Below are 9,734 nucleotides of genomic sequence, written 5' to 3' on the forward strand. Positions count from 1 at the left end.
ATTTTTTATCTAATATACCACCAGGTACTTTTTGATTATTTTCATGTTTTGTTGTTTTCCAATCCTACTTTCTTGCTTTTGTTGCTTCTTGTTGTTCTTACCGTCATTTTAAAAAAAAAATTGTTTCTCTGATGATTCAATAACAACTCTTCATTTTTCTTTATTCCCTTTATTTCAATCGTAAAAATTTTGAAGTTGGTGTTTTGTGCCATCCATTATTCTGGTAATACTTTGTATCAATCTATCGAATGAATTCGGCACTTGTTTGTAAAAGCCACAACAAAAAAACATCGAACTTCTCTTTAGTCTATGTTGATGAGTGTAATTTCGATAAGGATTTTTTGTCATTTCCTATTTTATTAAACTAATATAAGTTAAATTTTTTATCATTGCCATTTATAATGCTCATTTCAGCTATCCTCTCTGCTTACATAACTTTCATTAAATTTTATTCTGAAAGCAATAAATTGCCTGTTTTGTATTTATCATCGTAATATTTATTAAAATTGTTTTTTTATTGGAGTCAGTTTCTTAATTCACATAAACCATGTAAAACATGAATGTATTGTTTGACATTTCCCCCCCCCCCAATTCCTTCAATCATCAGTCATCATACTTATTAAAAATTCTTTTAAATCATGTGGTAAATTTATAATTCTGTAATTTTTTTTGTAGACTGTTGATCATCCTATTTAGTTGACCGAGTGAATAAATTAGTAATTTTATTCTATTAATTCTTTTAAGTCTTTTTTCTTATTTCAATTTTTTTTACTTGGCTTATTATTATTACTATTATCGTTCATCCATCTGTGTCCGATTCTCTTGTGTTATGTTTGCTTATTGATTTCTGTTTTCTACATCTTGTTCAAAGAAATTGTCTTCACATACTTCTTTGTGTTGGTTACATTTAGCTTATACCAACACGTACACACACTCACACACGTTTGTACAGTGTTCAGAAAAGATGACAAAGAAGAGAAAAACTGTTAAGCAAGATATATGCGTTTTATTGAACATTTGTTCTTTCTGTTGTTGTTAATGTTTCTGTGGTATTTTGCTGTTCTTATTCTAGTCATCGTTGCTCTTTTCAAGCGTATTCAACGTTCTTTTTAAAAGGTAATATTGTACACATTTCATGCAAGTGGTAAATAACAAAACAAAAGATAAAATATTAACCTACTTTCTGTCACTATATATCTAAATGTAATGGGGACAAATAAAACTAGTTTGTTCTTGAAACTTATTGAAAAATTGATTAATGTAAGTGATTAGGTTACAAAAAATGCCTTGAGGTTTATTAGACTAACTCACTAAGCGATTAAACTATGACTATCAATCAACTGTGGAAACTTTATAATTAGTGCGTGTGTATGTGTTATTGAGGTGAATCAAGGTTACAGTTAGTCATATAGTTACAAAACTTAAAATAAACCTATACATAAAAACACCCAAACTATAACTTATAATAAGTTATACTGCCAATATTACTACCGACTACAGTAATTCTTTTCCTATGCTGCTGTCAAACTTCTTGTTATTAGCACCAACAGCATGATTTTTTGTGTGATTATATGCTGCTTTACTAATTTTAAAATTGATTTTTAAGTTTCTATCTTTAATATAGTTCACAACTTCCAAGTGAATAAGCTAACTGCAGTAAACTTTTGTTTCTCGTTGCCCTGTTGTTTTTCATCCGTTCTGTGTCATGAAGAAGAAAGCAAACTAGCTAATCAAATATTGGTAAGATATCATAGCTTAAATAAATAAGTTACTGATAAGGACAAAGTTTTTGGCTTCTGTCTTTTGTTTTTGTTATTCATCATTTATTTGTTCAGGACAGAGCACAAATGTTAGTGCTTTGTGGTCAAATTTACGTACGTCCAATCACTTACACTCTCCGCTGATCATTCATGATAAAGGGAACATTGATACGTTGATTAATTTGTGGTTAACGAATCATTCTTCTATTTTGTTTTTTATTATTTCATAATGTGGTACACTGAATATCACTACAACATAAATTAATATTTATTGTAAGAAAATTGATCTACAAGAGTTAAAATTAGTCAACATTTGTAACTCATTAATCTTAGTTAGAGTACCGTTGAAAGCTATGGTGTACTGTGTTAATGAAATGTTTGTTTTGTTACAACCAACAATTTACATATCTCTATTCTTCACTCCTCATATCCTATGCAATGAATATTACGTATAACATTTGGATCCAAGTCAGGATAAAATCTGCATTTAAGAAACTATGAGACAGGCTTTGTTTTCTGACGATCGTTTCTGTTACTTCGGTTTGAAAAGAAGGCTCATCTTTGTTACAACTGTAAAGAATCTGTAATTGTTGGTGAAGTGTGATCATTTGTATGTCGACCAAAAATCTTGGACCTCGTCACCTTTGTTTTCTTGAACCTGTACAAATCATATTATTATAAAACTCAATGGGCTTATTTCTTTGATTTAAAGTTTAATTAACGATGAAAGTATGAGTTCGCATGCGCGCATTCAACAAGCTAAACGGACTTAACCCGACTTTAAATCAATCATCATCACCGATTTCGAACATTTGGCTTTATCAGCACTTCAATAAGTAAATCAGAACGCAGTACAAAGATGTTACTTATTTGGATATTGTAATAAGAAGACGAAGATCATCAGAGCTATGTTGACTTGTTAATCTTAGGTGCGAAAATGTATAGGAACGAATAAAAAAGGAATTTTATAAATCTTGTTTGTCAAGTCACATATTCCCATATCAGTTATATAGGAATTTACGTTCAAGTAGATTACAACTGAATATTTCGAATCTTATTCGACTGTCGAAATCGTATATAGATAATTGATCAATTTAATTTAATTGCACACTCAAAGATTGCCTGTATTAACAGAAATATCTATAGTCTGTCTTATTAAATTCATCAATTTTCTCAGTATTGTTATTTTGAAAACAAAGGAAAGGACAGGAAGAAAGCTTGAAAAATCTTGCACTAATGTTAATCATATTACTTTTGGTTTCCAGTTAATCCTGATAAGTACGTCACGAATTTATCTCCCATTGTTTTGTCGGCTAATGAAGAGGATGCACTTTCGGTTTTAATTTTGCTGTCCCTAAACGCAAATGGAGATAAATGCTTAATTTGAAAATCTCTACGGTCAACTGAGTACTCTAGCCCCTACGTCTTTAAATAATCAAACTTGATGTAAAGCTAAACTGGTGGATATAGCACACCAATTTCATAATTGTAGATCAAGGCCTAGAAGCACATTAATTTCTCAGCATTTTAAATCACTAAAAGAATTACGAACAAACCCTTATACTGTTTTGTTGAAGCCTTATAAAGGATCAGGTGTGCTTAACATGGACACATGTGAATATAACAGCAAGATGTTATCCACCCGCAGTGATGAAAGTCTAGTGGCCCGAGATCTGACTCTATTTAGGTCGTGTGATTGATTGTTATCGAAATGAACACATCATCTATCCTCGTATATTATCATTGACTTAACTCGCGTTAATGAATAACGGAACTAAATAAGTCAAATACGAGAATGAAGTTTTGAATACATATATTTTGTACATTTATTGATCCGGACAGACAATCAGATGATCGAAGCTGAGGAAGGGATGAGAAGAGAGCGAAGCAAAATGACACGCGATGGAGAAGACATATGAGCCAACTCGATTTAACCAAGAGTTAATCATTATTTATAGTTGTACAAAAATAAGTTGCAGACATGTGATGAGTAAGATAAGAGATACACACACATACGCTTACACAAAAAACAGTCAACCTTGATAAGCAAATGATTAACGAGGTCAAAATGTGATTCAACAATGAATAAATTGGTCTGTCTGAAAGGTGGAATAAGCTATGTGGGCTTGACATGGCAACCGACACTGAAAAAGTAAAATGATGCCTAGTGTCGAACTTGAAAATGCTAACAAGCTAGAGGGAAGGATACATTCAAAACAAGTAAAACTGATACCCATGAATATTATTGATCAAGAGAAATTTAATTTTGTAAAATTAATGGGTCCTGAGTATCCTCATTTACATGGATTACCTAAAATTCATAAATCAAACATTCCTTTACATTCAATTTCCTTGGTGTGTCGATCAGCTACACATAACCTAGCTAAATTGTTGGATCCTATCCGAAGGCGTTTATTCGGATATTCTCCGAAGGATTTTTTTGAGTTGATGGACTATTTAGATGATGCTAATATCAAGGGAAAGATAATGTGTTCATTTGAAGTGAATTCCTTGTTCAAAAATTTACCATTAAAAAGTCTATTGATATATTATATAACTACATATCTTTGAACAACCTTACATTACCTGTTTCTTTAAAAAAATATTGGAGATTTGTTATTATTATGCACTTACAAAGTCCATTTCACATTTGAAAGTGAACACTTTCGGCAGATCTATGTCGTTACTATAGGTAGTCCGTTAGGACCATTGTTAGCAGATGTCATCATGGCACATGTTGAAAATATGACTGAAGACCTATTCGAAAATATGTCACTTTATAAGAGATATGTGAACGATATCTTGGTTGTATGTGAAAGAAAGGAGGATATGAACCGTTTATTGAATAAACTTAACACTATTCAAAACCACACCAGTCTCTCATGCGAAAAAGAGAAGAACGACCAGCTTCCCTTTCTAGGTATACTTCTAAGTAAACGAGAAGATGCCTGAATCAAACGATCCATTTTTAGAGAACCAACGTGGACATGCCAATACTTTAGTTATTATAGTTATTACCCTGTGCAATACAAATGGGGTTTGATAAGGTGTCTATTTAACAGGCTTGATCGCATTTGTACAAATGACTCTGTTGATGATGATGTGAGGTTGTTAAACAAGACATTTATGGGAAATGGCTATCCCCTTAAATTCATAAATAGATGGAAAGTTCATGGCACAGTGGGACCTACTGTAGCCTTGGTAGAAATAAAAGTTTTTCTACACCACCTTACCGTTTAGAGGTGATTCAAATAGCTTTTTATTGAAACAAAGGCCTAAATTAGTCATTAACAAAGCGTATTGCGCAGCAAAGGTCATTATCAAAGAAAAAATAAGGTCCATGTTTCACAAAAAGCCTAGAAGACATAAAAACGACTGCATCAAATTCCACCAATTCAAATGTGTATGTTGCATGGATACGTAGGGAGGGGTAATCGTGATCTCCAAATTAGGCCATTTGAACATGTACCTAAATGGTATTTTTATTTTCATTTCTTCATAGCCCCCATTTATCCAGTTGTCCATATATTATTATATTACAAATGTTCTAAACACGTATATGTGTGATCGGATTGTTCGAAAAGTATTGCGCTAATATATCACATAGTTCTGATAATCTTCATCTTCTAATTACACTATCCAGATTTATCAAAGGGACTAGTTGCTTTAAACGTCACTAATTTTACTTGAGTCACTATGGATAGTGGAGACTACAGCAATCAACAAATCGTTAATAGCGTCATATGGCAGATAGGAATTCTACTTCGCGAATCTGTTAGTTGGTCACACTTGACATGTTACCGATTATCGAAGTCAGTTGGACTTCGAATTCTAATGGAGTCACCCTTCTAATTAGAGAATGAAAAAGAAATCAAAGTATTAACAGAGACACCTGTATCCCACACCTGTATCACGAGGGCATGCAGACCACAAATTTTATGATTTATCAAAAATTTGTAAATAAAATATCCCGTGTTATGATATCATGTTGTATCCACATACACTAGTATTCCTATTGTAGGGCCCATAGATTTTATCAGTGGTTTACCAGAGAATGATAATACTTTACCTGGCAGATTTGCATTAAATGTCAGTCTAATTATGAAATCCCCAAAACTGTGCTTGGATTCAACCATGATTACTTCCAAAATGAAATCGTAAAAGTAAACGAATAGAGTAGCAGTGAGGTCCACCACATTCCGAACTGCAGCCGACCTGTTTATTTCACATACAGAACCAAATATCTTCGCCGGTGACATTAAACCACGAATCTGGTTCAGGTGTGCGGATAGTACTTTTGATGTCACAGAAAAGACTCCTACAAAATTTATCCAAAATATTCAATGCACTGTCATCCCACATTAAATTTACTCACGAGAATGAAAATGAACGAGGTGAACTGTCATTTTTAGATTGTCTAGTTAAAACAAATCTAAATAGAGTTCCAAATAGAACTGTCTACTGAAAACCAACACACTCGAATCGTCATATTGACTTCGAATCAGTACATGTATTCAATGAGGAAATCTCTCTCCCCCTAAATCTCTTTAGGAGAGCAAACAAGATTATTAAATCTGAAGAGGATAAACAGAAAGAACAACCACAAGACGATTCACTGCTTTACAATAACAAACTTTAGTCAACACTTGGTATTGTCTTCTGAAATTTATATCCCGTTGAGAGTTATCTAATAAAAGTTATTAGATTAAGTGCTGTACGAAGCATAGAAATTATCTCGATGATATTCCACTACAACATCCTAAATTTTGTATGTGTCAAGAAATTAAAAGTATTCTTTTTTTCCCTGTAGTATTTTTAAAACTTTGGAAACAGGTTAATGAAAGAAAGCACTTTTACAATCTTTCATTTATATAGGAAAAATTAAATAAGGATATCGGAATAACTAAACTAAACTTTAGTAAACAATGATGGATAGTGGCTAGCAGTGGGATCCAGGACGCGCGTTTCGTCCTATTCGGGACTTGTCAGCTGGATGTACCTGCATCTCAGAGTTGGTGTTCACTCTGGGACTCGAACCCAGTAACTTTCGCTTCAAACGCCATCGCGTTATCCACTCGGCCACTGAGTCCTGATACCCACTTGCTTGTGCAACGGGGTGAAGTTTAAATCCAACTCAGTATTGTTTGTTTGAATCTTCCCATTGATGTTTAGGACTGTAACTGGTCAGTCTCTTATTGGCATATGTGCATATGAGATGCAGGTACATCCAGCTGACGAGTCCCAAATAAGACGAAATGTGCGTCCTGGATTCCACTGTTAGCCACTATCCATCTTTACTTACCATGCTTGTGAATTAAAGCTATATCGAGGCAATACGCACAGTATGCACATATGCCAATTAGAGACTGACCAGTTGCAGTCCTGAAACATCAACATCAAACAAACAATACTAAGTGAATTTAAACTAAACTATATTTTCGTGCTTTCTTTCATTTTAAATATTAAGCAAACATAAAAGTTTACATTAAAGCTTTTTATTGACATTCATAAATAATTTCTATTCTTAAAGATCAATGAATAAGATAGAATATTCTTTTTTGCCCATTATTGAGTTTCACATATATCTTCCAATGGATAAGACTATTTCCATATAGATAGAGAAGCAAGCATAAAAAATATAAGGATAAAAGTTAATTTGGACATATTATAATAACTTAAGTTGGTGGAAAGAAAAAATACCGATAAAGATTATACAGTGATAAATGAAAGTTAGTTTGGCGTCACATATCAACATGACAATAAAATGTCAGTTAAATAAATTCTGGAATACATAAAGCATTAGATTAATGATATTTTTTAGTAAAGGAATTTCAAAATAGTATATACTTTATGATATGGGTCAGAATAGAATCAATCAATTATAAGCTACTTGTTGAATTCAGTACGATTTTGTAGACGTGATATGCATGTGATCTATTGTTTAACATGTTTACTATGAGCCAGAAAAAAATAAAGTTATATTCGATTCATTTTGTATTGTTTGTTTGTATTTTCCCATTGATTAGTCTCTTATTGGCATATGTGCATACTGTGCGGATTGCCTCGATATAGCCTTAAGTCGCGATCATTATAAGCAAAAATGAATGGTGGCTAGTAGTGAAAACCAGGAAGCACGTTTGCTTCCTATTTTGGACTCGTCAGCTGGATGTTATATTAGCTTTGTATTAAGAGTAAAGTGGGTTAAAAGGAGGATGTTCATACTTTTTATGTCGATTATTATAAAATCTCTTCTTACTTTAATCTATATAACTGTTATACTAGTGAAAAGAACTTGAAATATACCTATCAATTTGTATAAAAATTTATTTGTCTGATTTTATAATACATTTCTTTTCTCAATAATACGTTCACTGATAAACAGATTTAGAAATAAATTTTTATCAGGATCAAATTGAATGAATAACTGAGCACATGTAGTGTTTGTATAAACTAATGATTCCTTGGTACTTAATGACTGCTTGATTTCGAATGCCAAATACAATACATTCGTTTTTGATGGAGTTTTGTTCTCTGAGCTGGATGGTTTGATCGTGGAGCTTTCATTGTCTTTCTGAACGATATCATCAGCACAAACTCCCGGTTCGTGCTCATATAGTTCTTGGATAAATTGCGTTATTTCTGGAACTCCTAATTCGTTTATTAATTCAAATACTCCTAATCATTACAGCACAATATTTGAAATAAGAACAAGTATTTTTTTTATGGTGATATTTCATAATTGTTGTCACAGAACCATCGTATTTAATGATCCGTTTTCAAAAAAATGTTTATCTTATATGAATAATCGTTTAAAATGTTTTCTACTTTTACCTTAATATACTTCTGTGAAACAATGAGTAATATTCAATACTTTTCCATACACAATGTAATCAAGTTTAATTGATTAACACTAACTAGATTACGTGATCTTTGTTCTTCCTTCTTTTAAGACTTCGTATTTCTAAGTCAGTCAGTCACAACGTAGAACTTCGTACGTACGTACATCAGTTCGAGTTGCCATACCACATTAGCACAAAGATGCAGTTGTCCATTCAAATCCCGTAGTTGTAGAAGTAGTAAGAATATAAGCACTAATCCGAAAGATTAAGGTTTGAAGATGTTATTGAAGGAGTATAATCCAGTGAAATAAATTTGGGAAGAGAAAAAAGGTAGAGACATGAAGAATTCAGAAGATTAGAATTTAGGAGAACACAAAGAGTGGATGCACCCTCGCCATTGCAAACGATTTTGAGCCATGTCACTCAAAGTCTCTAACCATCGGTTGCTATCATCTCGCGAATCCCAACTAGGTAGTCTACACCTACCAACATGGCTCAGTCCACTTGTCAGTGACTTCATGGATTTATGCCACGTTTTGGTCTGGCCACCCCTAGCTCTCTTCCAACCTACTCCTACACCATAACAGATCGTACGTCGGGGCAGTCGGTGGTTGAGCATACGTAACACGTGTCCCAGCCATCTCAACTGATGAAGTTTCACTACTTCAATTGATTTGCCATCCTTACTTAGTACCCGTTTCCTAACAACTGAATTACTTACTCGGTGGTCCCAGGATATACGAGCAATGCTTTGAAGAGACCTGTGATCGAATACTAGTAGCCTATGAATACCCTCTAATTTTATTCAAAGTAAATTTGTTATTTGAAAATCTGTATTGTTATTCAGTTTGCTTCTATAAGATGAGTAATCGTTTAATAATGTTGGTTATATATACATAACTAATAAAGAATTTGGAAAATGAAACTAGATTCATCTTATTCTGGCAACATTATTTCGATTGCCTTATTCAAACTTTTACAAATTCTTAATCTCACTAAATTCTCATTTGTATTATATGACAATTTGTGATATCCCAATGAGTAGTAACATTAAATTTTCTAACGTTTCGTGACTCAGTGTAAGTCTCACTTATTCTCTGAAGAAGTGACTTACACTGAGTCGCGAAACGTCGGA

General features: G+C 32.9%; 1 non-coding gene across 1 annotated transcript; it reads right to left on the reverse strand.

The window, feature by feature from the left end:
* Positions 1–6,778: 6,778 nt before the first annotated feature.
* On the reverse strand, positions 6,779–6,845 carry Smp_tRNA_00752_Gln_TTG.1.1. The gene has a single exon. It is a non-coding gene (tRNA).
* Between the last annotated feature and the right edge of the window lie 2,889 nt (positions 6,846–9,734).

Source organism: Schistosoma mansoni (assembly GCF_000237925.1).
Source record: "Schistosoma mansoni, WGS project CABG00000000 data, supercontig 0204, strain Puerto Rico, whole genome shotgun sequence".
Lineage (NCBI taxonomy): Eukaryota > Metazoa > Platyhelminthes > Trematoda > Strigeidida > Schistosomatidae > Schistosoma > Schistosoma mansoni.